The following is a 15,000-nucleotide window of genomic DNA, read 5'->3' as shown; positions in this document are numbered from 1 at the left end:
GCTCATTTGCCGAGCCCACCCACACAAAACCTGCACCCCCCTCCAGCGCAGGAGCCGCAACCCGGGTGCGTACGCCGCACCAAGTGCTCCACCCGCGACCGTACGTGCCCCGCCGAAATCGCAACTCCGGCGGATGAACGGCGGACTTTTCTCGCAGTCGTAAGTTGCAATCCACCCCTATATCTTGCGCCTCATGAAGAGTTATATCAAGTATGCCAAATTCCCGCTGTCCCTATACATGCAGTAAGTTCGTCGTGGGCGCTGGCCGGCAGGCCGCGAGACGTGACGCCCGGCGGCAAAGAGTGCTCCTCTGAGGATATAGATGTTCCGTTCCGCCGCACAATGGTGACGGTGACCGCTGCCTGCGGTGGCAACGCTGGGCACAGTCGATACTCGCCGTGTGGTGGAAGGTAAACATTATGCGGTACATCAGTACTTTCCTAATAGTTCGGTCGTCTCACGGCACTGCTTAGTAAATGATGCAAGGCCAAATATAGATGATTTATGCGAATGTCCCTATACGTGCTGTAAGACTGGGCACACAACGTGAATCGCACGTCAGCCAGACACTCGAACATGCACCACTCTCGGCCTGCAACGGAGACACACAATACGTAAACATCTGGAATGCGACAATGTCGAGTGCATCCTCTCTGCCACATTGCACCGTCGACACTATGATAACCAGAGCAGTAGGTCCACCTATAAAAGCACAATACCCCACTCCTCCGACAACTACCATTGCTCAGATAAATCAACACCACCAACACACATCCTACACAGAGGGGCACCAAATATCATCCCCCGCCCTCGTGTTATACCACATGAAAAATTGCAGAAGTGAGAGACACACATCCGCCAGCCTCTTGCTACAAGCATCGAACCGACGTGACGTATCTGACGGTGACTCAGGCATCCGTGTACTGCCACCACTATCCACCCCCCCCCCCCCCCTCTCTCTCTGCCCCCTTCCCACACAATACCAAATTTAACCAACTTTATCGCTTAACCTAACTGTGGCTGTACCAGTTTATCGCTTAACCTAACTGTGGCTGTACCAGTTTATCGCTTAACCTAACTGTGGCTGTACCAGTTTATCGCTTAACCTAACTGTGGCTGTACCAGTTTATCGCTTAACCTAACTGTGGCTGTACCAGTTTATCGCTTAACCTAACTGTGGCTGTACCAGTTTATCGCTTAACCTAACTGTGGCTGTACCAGTTTATCGCTTAACCTAACTGTGGCTGTACCAGTTTATCGCTTAACCTAACTGTGGCTGTACCAGTTTATCGCTTAACCTAACTGTGGCTGTACCAGTTTATCGCTTAACCTAACTGTGGCTGTACCAGATTATCGCTTAACCTAACTGTGGCTGTACCAGATTATCGCTTAACCTAACTGTGGCTGTACCAGATTATCGCTTAACCTAACTGTGGCTGTACCAGATTATCGCTTAACCTAACTGTGGCTGTACCAGATTATCGCTTAACCTAACTGTGGCTGTACCAGATTATCGCTTAACCTAACTCAATTTGTCCCTTAACCTAACTCAATTTGTCCCTTAACCTAACTCAAGTTGTCCCTTAACCTAACTCAATTTGTCCCTTAACCTAACTCAATTTGTCCCTTAACCTAACTCAATTTGTCCCTTAACCTAACTCAAGTTGTCCCTTAACCTAACTCAAGTTGTCCCTTAACCTAACTCAAGTTGTCCCTTAACCTAACTCAAGTTGTCCCTTAACCTAACTCAATTTGTCCCTTAACCTAACTCAATTTGTCCCTTAACCTAACTCAATTTGTCCCTTAACCTAACTCAATTTGTCCCTTAACCTAACTCAATTTGTCCCTTAACCTAACTCAATTTGTCCCTTAACCTAACTCAAGTTGTCCCTTAACCTAACTCAAGTTGTCCCTTAACCTAACTCAAGTTGTCCCTTAACCTAACTCAAGTTGTCCCTTAACCTAACTCAAGTTGTCCCTTAACCTAACTCAAGTTGTCCCTTAACCTAACTCAATTTGTCCCTTAACCTAACTCAATTTGTCCCTTAACCTAACTCAATTTGTCCCTTAACCTAACTCAATTTGTCCCTTAACCTAACTCAAGTTGTCCCTTAACCTAACTCAAGTTGTCCCTTAACCTAACTCAAGTTGTCCCTTAACCTAACTCAAGTTGTCCCTTAACCTAACTCAAGTTGTCCCTTAACCTAACTCAAGTTGTCCCTTAACCTAACTCAAGTTGTCCCTTAACCTAACTCAATTTGTCCCTTAACCTAACTCAAGTTGTCCCTTAACCTAACTCAATTTGTCCCTTAACCTAACTCAAGTTGTCCCTTAACCTAACTCAAGTTGTCCCTTAACCTAACTCAAGTTGTCCCTTAACCTAACTCAAGTTGTCCCTTAACCTAACTCAAGTTGTCCCTTAACCTAACTCAAGTTGTCCCTTAACCTAACTCAAGTTGTCCCTTAACCTAACTCAAGTTGTCCCTTAACCTAACTCAAGTTGTCCCTTAACCTAACTCAATTTGTCCCTTAACCTAACTCAAGTTGTCCCTTAACCTAACTCAATTTGTCCCTTAACCTAACTCAATTTGTCCCTTAACCTAACTCAATTTGTCCCTTAACCTAACTCAATTTGTCCCTTAACCTAACTCAATTTGTCCCTTAACCTAACTCAATTTGTCCCTTAACCTAACTCAAGTTGTCCCTTAACCTAACTCAAGTTGTCCCTTAACCTAACTCAAGTTGTCCCTTAACCTAACTCAAGTTGTCCCTTAACCTAACTCAATTTGTCCCTTAACCTAACTCAATTTGTCCCTTAACCTAACTCAATTTGTCCCTTAACCTAACTCAATTTGTCCCTTAACCTAACTCAAGTTGTCCCTTAACCTAACTCAAGTTGTCCCTTAACCTAACTCAAGTTGTCCCTTAACCTAACTCAAGTTGTCCCTTAACCTAACTCAATTTGTCCCTTAACCTAACTCAAGTTGTCCCTTAACCTAACTCAATTTGTCCCTTAACCTAACTCAATTTGTCCCTTAACCTAACTCAATTTGTCCCTTAACCTAACTCAATTTGTCCCTTAACCTAACTCAATTTGTCCCTTAACCTAACTCAAGTTGTCCCTTAACCTAACTCAAGTTGTCCCTTAACCTAACTCAAGTTGTCCCTTAACCTAACTCAAGTTGTCCCTTAACCTAACTCAAGTTGTCCCTTAACCTAACCCACGTTGTCCCTTAACCTAACCCACGTTGTCCCTTAACCTAACCCACGTTGTCCCTTAACCTAACCCACGTTGTCCCTTAACCTAACCCACGTTGTCCCTTAACCTAACCCACGTTGTCCCTTAACCTAACCCACGTTGTCCCTTAACCTAACCCACGTTGTCCCTTAACCTAACCCACGTTGTCCCTTAACCTAACCCACGTTGTCCCTTAACCTAACCCACGTTGTCCCTTAACCTAACCCACGTTGTCCCTTAACCTAACCCACGTTGTCCCTTAACCTAACCCACGTTGTCCCTTAACCTAACCCACGTTGTCCCTTAACCTAACCCACGTTGTCCCTTTGCCTAACATAGTTCACTGCTCGGAATCTCTGGTGTCGTTGTTATCCTCATGTAGATGTCTTGCGAGTGTTGCTTACTTTCCACATATTCCTGCTATCCACTGTCAATTGTACTGCAATAGGACTATATCGCCGACCCCCCCCCCTCCCCCCCTCTGTCCCCCTCTGTCCCCCTCTTTGTGTCTCTGTCCTCTCAAGCTGGTCGGTCTGGCGTTTGAGTGTTAAATGAGCCTCGCAGCTGTTCAGTTGCATTCAGATGTCGACGCCCTCAGTGTACGTCGTGGTATGGTCTGTGTCCATTGTCCGCTGATGTCGTACGCGTAACCCACACGCTGTACCGATCATCGGTCGTTACGTACAGAGTGAAGTAGTGTGATACGTGTGACCGTACGCTGGCTGTGCCCAACGGTGTCGAATCTCAATTTCCATATGTTGTGCTTGATGCTACTTGTCTCGTCTCCCAATAACAGCTAGGTTGCACTGTGGTACGCCGTAGAGGCGTGTGGGAGGAACGTACGAACGCATTGTATGTCACCCTGGGTCGCTGGGGGTGGTGGTGCGGTGAGTCAGGTCAGGTCAGGTCAGCGTGAGCCGTCTGATGTAGTGACGCGTGTATTCCGACTTTGTCGTATTGCCTCACACAAAGTGCTACCCTGGTGGACCGCGTTCCATATCTGGGACATGCCGCAGATGCCGGTTGACAGTGGATCGCGGAAGGTACATCGCATACGTGCGCGGGCCACCTTCCACGTGTTCTCTTCTGCACATGTCGCAGTGTGTATGTGGTCTGATGTAGCGTGTCGTGACACATGACATCCTGGCATGCAAGAATTGTTGAATTCGCAAATGTAGGTGGACATCTACGTTTACTGCCCAAGATACGCAAATGAACTGGAAATCCGTTGTTGAGCGGTTGTTCACGCTGGAGGTGAATCTGTGATGGCGACGATCGGTACAGCTATTAACCGGTTGTTTCAGCGGTACCCGCCACATCCACACGCGTGACTAGGCCCATGTGGGTATGAAGCGATACGCGGCGGTGGCTTGGTGGGACTGTTCCCGGCCGGTGAAGGGGGGCCGCCCGGCGTGTTGGCCGCGCGCTGCGTGGGCGCACGCGCAACAGGCGGCTGGTGGGGGGCGCCGAGTGGCAGGAGCGCCAGCCGACGGGCCCGGCAGGCGGCGCAGCTACGCTGCGGCGCACCCTGCACGCGGCGCCTGGCGGCCAAAGTTGGTTCAGCCGAGCCCGGTGCGAAGCGCGGTGGACATCTGCAGTGTGCTGGTCTGATTGAGGACTGTGTGCGTTGAGGATGCGCCGCCGCCTGGCACTCGGCGCCGCGACGCCGTCTGCTGCTCGGTCGCCCCAGCGGTTCTCGCAGGTGGTTTGTATCGCAGTTGTGCGGACGTGTTGGCGCGTGCGCTGTGCTGGGAGAGTTCGCTTCTGCACCCAAGTGGGGCTTTGCCCTTGTGTGGCGCTGGCGTTGGAGCTGCCGGTCACCATAGGTGGCGCGTGTTGTCTCCCGCCGGCAATGCCACGACAGCACGCTCCCGGGCCTCTGTCGGCAGCGGCAAGCTCAGTTGGGAGCAAGGGTGTTCGCACTAAAACCGTCTACTCGCCTAACTCCGGGCGATTGCGCCTCTCTCGAAACCGACCAAGTACCTAGGACGGCGCTGCGCGCCGCCGGGACCTGAGAGGGTTTCGAGGTGTATCGTGCAGGGGAGCTCGGCCTCCTCCTGTTTGCAGAATAATTGAGCGGACGCTTGCGTGTTCGCGCGGGCCCCCGGGACACACTCCCGGGCGGCCGGCTGCTCAGCTCTAGTTGACGCAGCTCCCTGGTTGATCCTGCCAGTAGTCATATGCTTGTCTCAAAGATTAAGCCATGCATGTCTCAGTACAAGCCGCATTAAGGTGAAACCGCGAATGGCTCATTAAATCAGTTATGGTTCCTTAGATCGTACCCACGTTACTTGGATAACTGTGGTAATTCTAGAGCTAATACATGCAAACAGAGTCCCGAGCACTCCTCACAGGGGAAGTGATGTGTCTCTTACAACCTCTCCTTCCCAAGTGGCTCTTTCCGCCTTCCCGTGGTGCCAGACGTTAAGCTCGGCATTTTGCCTTGCGACAAAAGGGAGAGCTGCGACCCAACCCGATGCGAAAGCGAAGGGTGCGTGGCACAGGGGGAGCTGTGTCAAGGGACGAACATCTGTCCCTTCCTGTTCGCAGGGCCCAGACCAACAGGAGCTCTGCATGCCGGCGACTTCGTTTGTCGGCGTGGGATCGCGGCGCGAGTCGGCAAGGGTGCCTCGCCGCGCCCCTGGGTAACCGGGGCGTGTTCTGCCAAACCCAGGAGGTGGTGACATCGCCTGGGCCAGGTTAACTGGGTCCAGACCGCCGAACGTCTGGGGGACCGGCCCGCCACCTGAGTAGGAGTGGGTCCTTGGCCGTAAGGTGGAAACTCGGGCTAGTAGGCGGCGAAGGGCGAGAGGTGCATCCGCCTCTCCGGAGTGCGGGGTGCAGTTGCCGAGGAGCGTCGCGTGAAATCGCCGATGACGGAGCCATCGATGGGGACCAGTGCGCTGGCGACGGCGCGCTGAACCCGGCAGCTCGGGAGTGCCCTTGACCTTGGGGCGAGGTCGGTGGGCGAGCTGCAAGAAGTCCCCCCCCATGCCAGAGGAGCCGGTCCGGGGCAAGAGACGGGCTCCCATCTTTCTCTTATCACTCGTATAATCATGGCGACAACCGATACGAGTGACTCGAGTGCGCCTCAACGGGCTTCTTTTGCGCCGCCTGATCCCTCTCCTCAGGATGAGTCGGGACAGGCCGAAAACGAAACTGTGACGCAGAGATTAGCACGAATCACGTTGCTCATGGAGCAAAACATTAAAAACGGGAAGATAAGTCAAGCAGGACTCTCAACAATTAAAAATGAACTGGCTGCATGGGCCATTGCCCACGCAAAGTTGGAAGGAAGGGTGGAAGAATTAGAGAAGGAAAACAATAGATTGAGGAAACAACCAGTTAAAACCTGGGCTGCCGTGGCAGCGCAAGCTCCCACGAAGCCCAAAACGACTAGAGACACCATAGATAAAGTGACTAAGAGGCCAGATACGGCAGTTTTCTTGAGGACCCTGCCGGGCCAAGACACAAGTGTCAAAAGAATCCAGGAGCTATTCACGACTACTGTGGACCCTGTAAAAGAGAAAATAAAGATCAAAAGAATCAAACCCAGCAAGAATTCAGTAATAGTGGAAGTCGCATCCGAAGAGGATAAAGAAAAAATATTGAACAACCACAAATTAAATTCAGTAATTAAGTGTGAGCCTCCAAGGAAAAGGAACCCTCTCGTGATTCTGTACGACGTTCCAACAGTTATGACTAATGAAGAGTTATGCGACACAATCAGAAAACAAAACTTTGAGCATCTGAGTGAAGAAGAGTTCAAAGACTGTTTTAAACTCAGATTCAAGACAGGTCCACGGGGTCGAGATGTGGTACATCACGTCGCTGAAGTTACAGCACGGATGTGGAAAAGCATTACAACAATGGGCAAAATATATGTTGGCTTCCATGCCATCAACACTAGGGACTATGTCGTGGTACCTCGTTGCCACAACTGTGGCGACTTGGACCACATTCTCAGGCTGTGCACCAGGGAGTCGGCCTGCACAAAATGTGGAGAGAACGGTCACAACCGTAAAGACTGCAAGGCAGCAGCAATCTGCATACCATGCAGGAACCGAGGCAAGAAATCATGCGGAGCCACAGGTCGAAACTGCCCAACATACAGGATGCTTGAACAAAGACTGATTTCCAGGATTGATTATGGGTGAGCCCGGCATACTGAACAGGATGCCGAAACATAAGTCCCCGAGCAAAAGGAGGAGGGATGCTATGAGGGCTAACAAGTTTAAGTTGTTCTTAAGGTCGCTTACGAGCACCAAGAAAACTGAAAATAGAGCCACACAGACTGAGATCTATATGATAAATATGGCAATACAGACAGATCCCCCCATAGCTGCAGCTCCCTCCTCCGAAAGCCGGGGAGCAGAGCCGACAGAACACCAGAAACGGCAAGGGCATCCTGTGGCTGTGGCAGTTTCCAGAAAGGAGCAGAAAAAAGTCATTCAGCCGATACAGGAAAACTTGATAACCAGTAGCTCTAGTACAAGTTCTCCCACACAGGGTACTCCAGTAGTCAGACTACCACCTGTGGACCCTGTAAGAGTGTACCCCAACTTGGAGTACACCATGCAACTAGCAAGACTTGAGCAGCCGGCTACCCTGACCACTGCCCTGAGACATGTGGTTCGTGTAGGACACGAAGAGGGACGAAAGATAACCTTCTCGGTGATGGAGGCTGTGGACAGAATTCAACTAAAATCAGTGAATCTCCCCACTGACTTTGGAGCCCTGCGAGACTTGTTAAGAAAGGTGTTTGAAAGAAGGGGCGAGAAATTCGACCTAAATGACATCTACGAACAGGCAGTTTTGGCGAACGGACGAATTGCGTTCGACTGGACTAAGACCTGGCCATATGACCGAGTACACACCTACTTTCCATAATGACCAAAATAAACATAGGACAACTAAACACTCATAATAGTCGACTTGTGATGCAGGAACTCCGAAGGGAGGTGGAGGAGAGGAGATTGGATGTGCTCTGTCTGCAGGAGCCGTACTCCCAAGCTGGGAAAGTCGCATTTGCTGCCGCCACATGGCAAGTAATAAGTAGAGGAGAAGACCCAAGGGCAGCAATTATAATTACAAACAAACTTGTGAGAGTAACCACACTCTCTCAGTTTACAACTCCCCATTGCAACGTCGTGGAGCTCCAATCTCCAGCAGGAATCATCACCATCATTAATATGTATTTCCAGTATGGAGATGACATTGAAATACACCTAGACCACCTGATGAGGGTGACCACGGCGTTGCGGGGAAGGAAAATTGTAATAACAGCTGATATTAATGCCAAGTCCCCCCTATGGTTCAGTGGCACAAGAGACGCAAATGGAGATAAGGTGGAAGAATACATTATGGCGTCGCAACTCGTGGTGGCCAACAGGCCTGGTAATCCTCCTACCTACACGGCAGGAAGAGGGCAGGGTACAAATATTGATGTCACTCTCGTGACACCAAATGTAACAAACATCATTCAAAATTGGAAAGTAGTAGGAAACGCCACCACTAGCGACCATAACTTAATAACTTTCACAGTAGGGGAGAGAGAGTGCCGCTGGGCCATGGGATGGGAAATACAATTCAACTACAGGAAAGCTGACTGGGAACGCCTGGCGAGGGAGTGCGACATTCCTCCATTACCGGAAGATGACATACAACAAGACATAAACGTAGACAACAGAGCAGATGAACTAGTAACTGCAGTAACCAGGGCGGTGAGGGCTGCTGTACCGATCAGGAGGAAGGCCATGGCGGCTTCTCCGTCACCGTGGTCGCCTGAACTGGAAGATCTACGCCAATCTGTCAGGAGGCTAAGGAGGCACTACCAGCGCTGTGTCGTCTGGCAGGAGAGACAAAGGTGGCAATTGCAGTACAGGGAGGCAAAACAGAGGTTCCAGAGTGAACTACGTGAAGTCAGAAGGCGAAGCTGGGAACACTATGTGCTCAGCCAGCTAGCTCTGGATCCATGGGGACTCCCCTATAAATTAGTCAGGGAGAAAATCCGCTCTCCTATGGAGCTATCTACAGTCAGGCACGGGGACAGGATGACGGAGTCCTGGCAGGAGACTGCTGGGGTCCTCCTCCGGTCCCTGCTGCCTGATGACAATGCGGATGGGGAGACAGAGGGACAACGGCAATTGCGAGAACAAGACCGTGAAATATATAATAATGACACGGCGGTCTACCCCTTCTCAGAAGAGGAGGTGGCGACCCACATAAAGCAACTTAAAAGAGGCAAAGCTCCTGGGCCAGACGGCATTGTGGCGGAGGTGGTGCAATTCCTGACACCCCAGCTGGTTGCCCCGCTTACCCATCTCTATAATGAGTGCCTGAGGCAACAACAGTTCCCAAGAAGGTGGAAAACTGGGAACGTCGTCATCATTAAGAAGGGACCGGACAAGGATCCTGCAGAAGTAAAGTCGTACAGGCCGATCTGCCTGTTAGATTTGTTTGGAAAAATCTTGGAAAAACTGCTGGCTGACAGACTGGCAGCACATAGAGTATTGTGCGGGATGAGCAGTAGGCAATTCGGTTTCAGGCCGGGGCGGTCGGCATCTGATGCAATCGCCCTGGCGGCCGAGGTCTGTGGCTCAACCCCGCACAAATACGTGGTGGGCATCATGGTGGACATCAGTGGCGCCTTCGACAACCTGTGGTGGCCCTCGCTCTTCTCCTGCTTGCGGGAGAAGGAGTGTCCAGGGCCGCTATATGGCTGCCTGAGGAGCTATTGTGAGGATCGGGAGGTCTGGCTATCATCCCCTAGCGAAAGGGTAGGGAAAGCTGTCACGAAAGGATGTCCCCAAGGATCGGTCCTAGGGCCGCTCTTTTGGGACATCCACATGGAGCCATTACTAGACAGCCTGCAACGAAGTGAGGATGTGCTAGAGGTGATAGCCTACGCTGATGACCTCCTCCTGATGGTCGGTGGCCGTAGCCGAGAGGACATAGAACCTAAAATAGAGAGAGCGTTAGACAGACTCCAACAGTGGTGCCACACCACGAAAATGACCATATCACCAAGCAAATCGACATACTTACTACTTAAAGGACAACTAATCAGGAACCCTACGGTCAGAATTGACGGCACACCGGTACTGCGAAGACGAGACACACGTTACCTAGGAGTCATCATTGATGAGAAATGGAACTTCGGAAAACACATTGAAACTGTAACCCAAAAAGCTCTGCAAATATTAAACAACCTCATTTCCATAGGACATAAAAGATTTCACCTACCTCCACATCTCATTAAACTTTATCACAATAGTATCCTAACTTCAGTAGTGGGTTACGGCTCCGGGGTCTGGGCGCACAGACTCACGAGGGTTGTGCCCGCCATGGCAGTGAGAAGGGTTCAGAGAAGCATGGTTCTAAGATCTGTGGGCGCTTATAGAACATCTCCAGGAGGGGCCCTATTAGTCATAATGGGGCTCTGCCCACTTGACATCAAGATCAGGGAGCAAGCAGCCTGGTATTGGGCAATAAAAGGGAACCAGGGGAAAATAGAAGAAATCATGGGTGTGAGGGTAGAGGACAAAAGGGGGATTAGAAGAAGGGGGGAAGAACTTTGGCAGGGGTCCTGGGAAACAGAAGAAACCGGTCGCAGAACCTTTCAGTTCTTGCCGAACGTGAGGGAGCGCTTAGAAATGAAGTACTTTCAGCCAACACGGGGACTGATCCATTTTCTCACTGGTCATGGACCCTACCCGACATACTTATGTCGGTTTGGGAAGAGGGCTACGCCAGCGTGTGACTGTGGCGCGCCGGAAGGCACTCCGGATCATGTGATTTACGAGTGCCCTCTCTTCAATGATGTAGCGACTACACTTCGAGACGGACTACCGAACCATGACACGTATCAACTCCTCAGACGTGAAGACACTTTTCAGATGATTAATACTCTGGCCAACGAGGTATCACGGAAAGTGTTAAATGAATATCTGAGGGAGATTAACTAAGAATGTGAAAATGAACACCGATATTGTCTAGATCTCTTTTCCCATACCGCCAGCGCGCGGACTGGCCGACTTTACATCACAGTTGGGATCCGCCGCGCGCAGGATTAGGGGGAGGAGGGGTTAATCTCACCGACTTAGAGATGCACCGGATTTGACTTAGGATAAGTTAGCTCAGTAGGACTTAGAATAGGATATTATGTTAGGTTATGGAACTGCAGCGAGTTAACATCTTGGCCAGCCCAGTGCCAGGGGCAAGCTCTTTGGGGTTAGCCCGAAGAGCAAGGCGTGCAAAGTAGGTTTATATATTCTACTGGCACATATGTGACGCTGCAGGTGTAGAAATTAGCAATTAGTGATAGTAATAGTTTCTTAAGTAGTAGGGATAGTTAGTATAATGCCCATTGTTGTAGTAACCTGTAGCGCATCATATTTTGTAGCATGCTGCATGAAACAATAATAAATGTATTAATATTACGACCCACTAATGCTATTAAGGAAGTGGGTTAATATTGTATAATTATTATTATTAATGATGAATAAAGTTTTTTTTTTTTTTTTTAAAAAAAAAAAAAAAAAAAAAAAAAAAAACAGAGTCCCGACCAGAGATGGAAGGGACGCTTTTATTAGATCAAAACCAATCGGATTGGCTTGTCTGGTCCGTTTGCCTTGGTGACTCTGAATAACTTTGGGCTGATCGCACGGTCCTCGTACCGGCGACGCATCTTTCAAATGTCTGCCTTATCAACTGTCGATGGTAGGTTCTGCGCCTACCATGGTTGTAACGGGTAACGGGGAATCAGGGTTCGATTCCGGAGAGGGAGCCTGAGAAACGGCTACCACATCCAAGGAAGGCAGCAGGCGCGCAAATTACCCACTCCCGGCACGGGGAGGTAGTGACGAAAAATAACGATACGGGACTCATCCGAGGCCCCGTAATCGGAATGAGTACACTTTAAATCCTTTAACGAGTATCTATTGGAGGGCAAGTCTGGTGCCAGCAGCCGCGGTAATTCCAGCTCCAATAGCGTATATTAAAGTTGTTGCGGTTAAAAAGCTCGTAGTTGGATTTGTGTCCCACGCTGTTGGTTCACCGCCCGTCGGTGTTTAACTGGCATGTATCGTGGGACGTCCTGCCGGTGGGGCGAGCCGAAGGGGTGCTTTCGCGTCCCGAGGCGGACCCCGTTTAAATCCTACCAGGGTGCTCTTTGTTGAGTGTCTCGGTGGGCCGGCACGTTTACTTTGAACAAATTAGAGTGCTTAAAGCAGGCAAGCCCGCCTGAATACTGTGTGCATGGAATAATGGAATAGGACCTCGGTTCTATTTTGTTGGTTTTCGGAACCCGAGGTAATGATTAATAGGGACAGGCGGGGGCATTCGTATTGCGACGTTAGAGGTGAAATTCTTGGATCGTCGCAAGACGAACAGAAGCGAAAGCATTTGCCAAGTATGTTTTCATTAATCAAGAACGAAAGTTAGAGGTTCGAAGGCGATCAGATACCGCCCTAGTTCTAACCATAAACGATGCCAGCCAGCGATCCGCCGCAGTTCCTCCGATGACTCGGCGGGCAGCCTCCGGGAAACCAAAGCTTTTGGGTTCCGGGGGAAGTATGGTTGCAAAGCTGAAACTTAAAGGAATTGACGGAAGGGCACCACCAGGAGTGGAGCCTGCGGCTTAATTTGACTCAACACGGGAAACCTCACCAGGCCCGGACACCGGAAGGATTGACAGATTGATAGCTCTTTCTTGATTCGGTGGGTGGTGGTGCATGGCCGTTCTTAGTTGGTGGAGCGATTTGTCTGGTTAATTCCGATAACGAACGAGACTCTAGCCTGCTAACTAGTCGCGTGACATCCTTCGTGCTGTCAGCGATTACTTTTCTTCTTAGAGGGACAGGCGGCTTCTAGCCGCACGAGATTGAGCAATAACAGGTCTGTGATGCCCTTAGATGTTCTGGGCCGCACGCGCGCTACACTGAAGGAATCAGCGTGTCTTCCTAGGCCGAAAGGTCGGGGTAACCCGCTGAACCTCCTTCGTGCTAGGGATTGGGGCTTGCAATTGTTCCCCATGAACGAGGAATTCCCAGTAAGCGCGAGTCATAAGCTCGCGTTGATTACGTCCCTGCCCTTTGTACACACCGCCCGTCGCTACTACCGATTGAATGATTTAGTGAGGTCTTCGGACTGGTACGCGGCATCGACTCTGTCGTTGCCGATGCTACCGGAAAGATGACCAAACTTGATCATTTAGAGGAAGTAAAAGTCGTAACAAGGTTTCCGTAGGTGAACCTGCGGAAGGATCATTACCGACTAGACTGCATGTCTTTCGATGTGCGTGTCGTGTCGCGCAACACGCTACCTGTACGGCAGTGGCCGTGCGCCGCGTGCGGAACCACGCGTGCCTCTCAAAACTAGCGGAAGTGTTGTTGTTGTGTGGTACGAGCGCTGAAGCTCTGGAGCGGCTGGCCTGCGGTACCTGGCGCCTGGCGCCGGTTTTGAATGACGTTCGCCCGAGTGCCTGTCCGCTCCGGTGTGGAGCCGTACGACGCCCATCGGCTGTGAGGCCGTTGGACACAAAAAAAATAGTGGAACAGGGGCCGTCAGACGCCTCAGTCCCGCAAATGCTACTGTCTTGAAAGAGACAGTGGGAGACTGAAAAGGAAAAGATCACCCAGGACGGTGGATCACTCGGCTCGTGGGTCGATGAAGAACGCAGCAAATTGCGCGTCGACATGTGAACTGCAGGACACATGAACATCGACGTTTCGAACGCACATTGCGGTCCATGGATTCCGTTCCCGGGCCACGTCTGGCTGAGGGTCGGCTACGTATACTGAAGCGCGCGGCGTTTGTCCCGCTTCGGAGACGTGGGAGTGTCGTGGTCGCCTGTGTGGCCGGCCGCGTCTCCTTAAACGTGCGATGCGCGCCCGTCGCCTGGCGGTTCGCATACCGGTACTTTCTCGGTAGCGTGCACAGCCGGCTGGCGGTGTGGCGTGCGACACCTCGTACAACGACCTCAGAGCAGGCGAGACTACCCGCTGAATTTAAGCATATTACTAAGCGGAGGAAAAGAAACTAACAAGGATTCCCCCAGTAGCGGCGAGCGAACAGGGAAGAGTCCAGCACCGAACCCCGCAGGCTGCCGCCTGTCGTGGCATGTGGTGTTTGGGAGGGTCCACTACCCCGACGCCTCGCGCCGAGCCCAAGTCCAACTTGAATGAGGCCACGGCCCGTAGAGGGTGCCAGGCCCGTAGCGGCCGGTGCGAGCGTCGGCGGGACCTCTCCTTCGAGTCGGGTTGCTTGAGAGTGCAGCTCCAAGTGGGTGGTAAACTCCATCTGAGACTAAATATGACCACGAGACCGATAGCGAACAAGTACCGTGAGGGAAAGTTGAAAAGAACTTTGAAGAGAGAGTTCAAAAGTACGTGAAACCGTTCTGGGGTAAACGTGAGAAGTCCGAAAGGTCGAACGGGTGAGATTCACGCCCATCCGGCCACTGGCCCCCGCCCTCGGCAGATGGGGCCGGCCGCCCGCGCGGAGCAATCCGCGGCGGGGTCGTGTCCGGTTGCCTTTCCACTCGCCGCGGGGTGGGGCCGTTCCGGTGTGCGGTGGGCCGCACTTCTCCCCTAGTAGGACGTCGCGACCCGCTGGGTGCCGGCCTACGGCCCGGGTGCGCAGCCTGTCCTTCCGCGGGCCTCGGTTCGCGTCTGTTGGGCAGAGCCCCGGTGTCCTGGCTGGCTGCTCGGCGGTATATCTGGAGGAGTCGATTCGCCCCTTTGGGCGCTCGGGCTCCCGGC

The 15,000-nt window shown here is 51.4% G+C and overlaps 2 non-coding genes across 2 annotated transcripts in view; both read left to right on the top strand.

The window, feature by feature from the left end:
- The first annotated feature begins 13,871 nt into the window (after nucleotides 1-13,871).
- LOC126330012 (5.8S ribosomal RNA) lies at nucleotides 13,872-14,026 on the top strand. The gene has a single exon (XR_007562652.1). It is a non-coding gene; the product is annotated as a 5.8S ribosomal RNA (ribosomal RNA).
- Nucleotides 14,027-14,214: 188 nt separating this feature from the next.
- LOC126330013 (large subunit ribosomal RNA) overlaps nucleotides 14,215-15,000 on the top strand; it is a 4,222-nt gene continuing 3,436 nt past the window's right edge. The window contains exon 1 of the ribosomal RNA XR_007562653.1: nucleotides 14,215-15,000. This exon is cut by the window's right edge and continues 3,436 nt beyond it. This is a non-coding gene — a ribosomal RNA (large subunit ribosomal RNA).

The sequence above is a fragment of the Schistocerca gregaria genome, unplaced genomic scaffold (assembly GCF_023897955.1).
Source record: "Schistocerca gregaria isolate iqSchGreg1 unplaced genomic scaffold, iqSchGreg1.2 ptg001238l, whole genome shotgun sequence".
Taxonomy (NCBI): Eukaryota; Metazoa; Arthropoda; class Insecta; order Orthoptera; family Acrididae; genus Schistocerca; species Schistocerca gregaria.
Note: the sequence above shows the minus strand (reverse complement) of the source record. Positions and strands in the feature narration are given on the sequence as shown.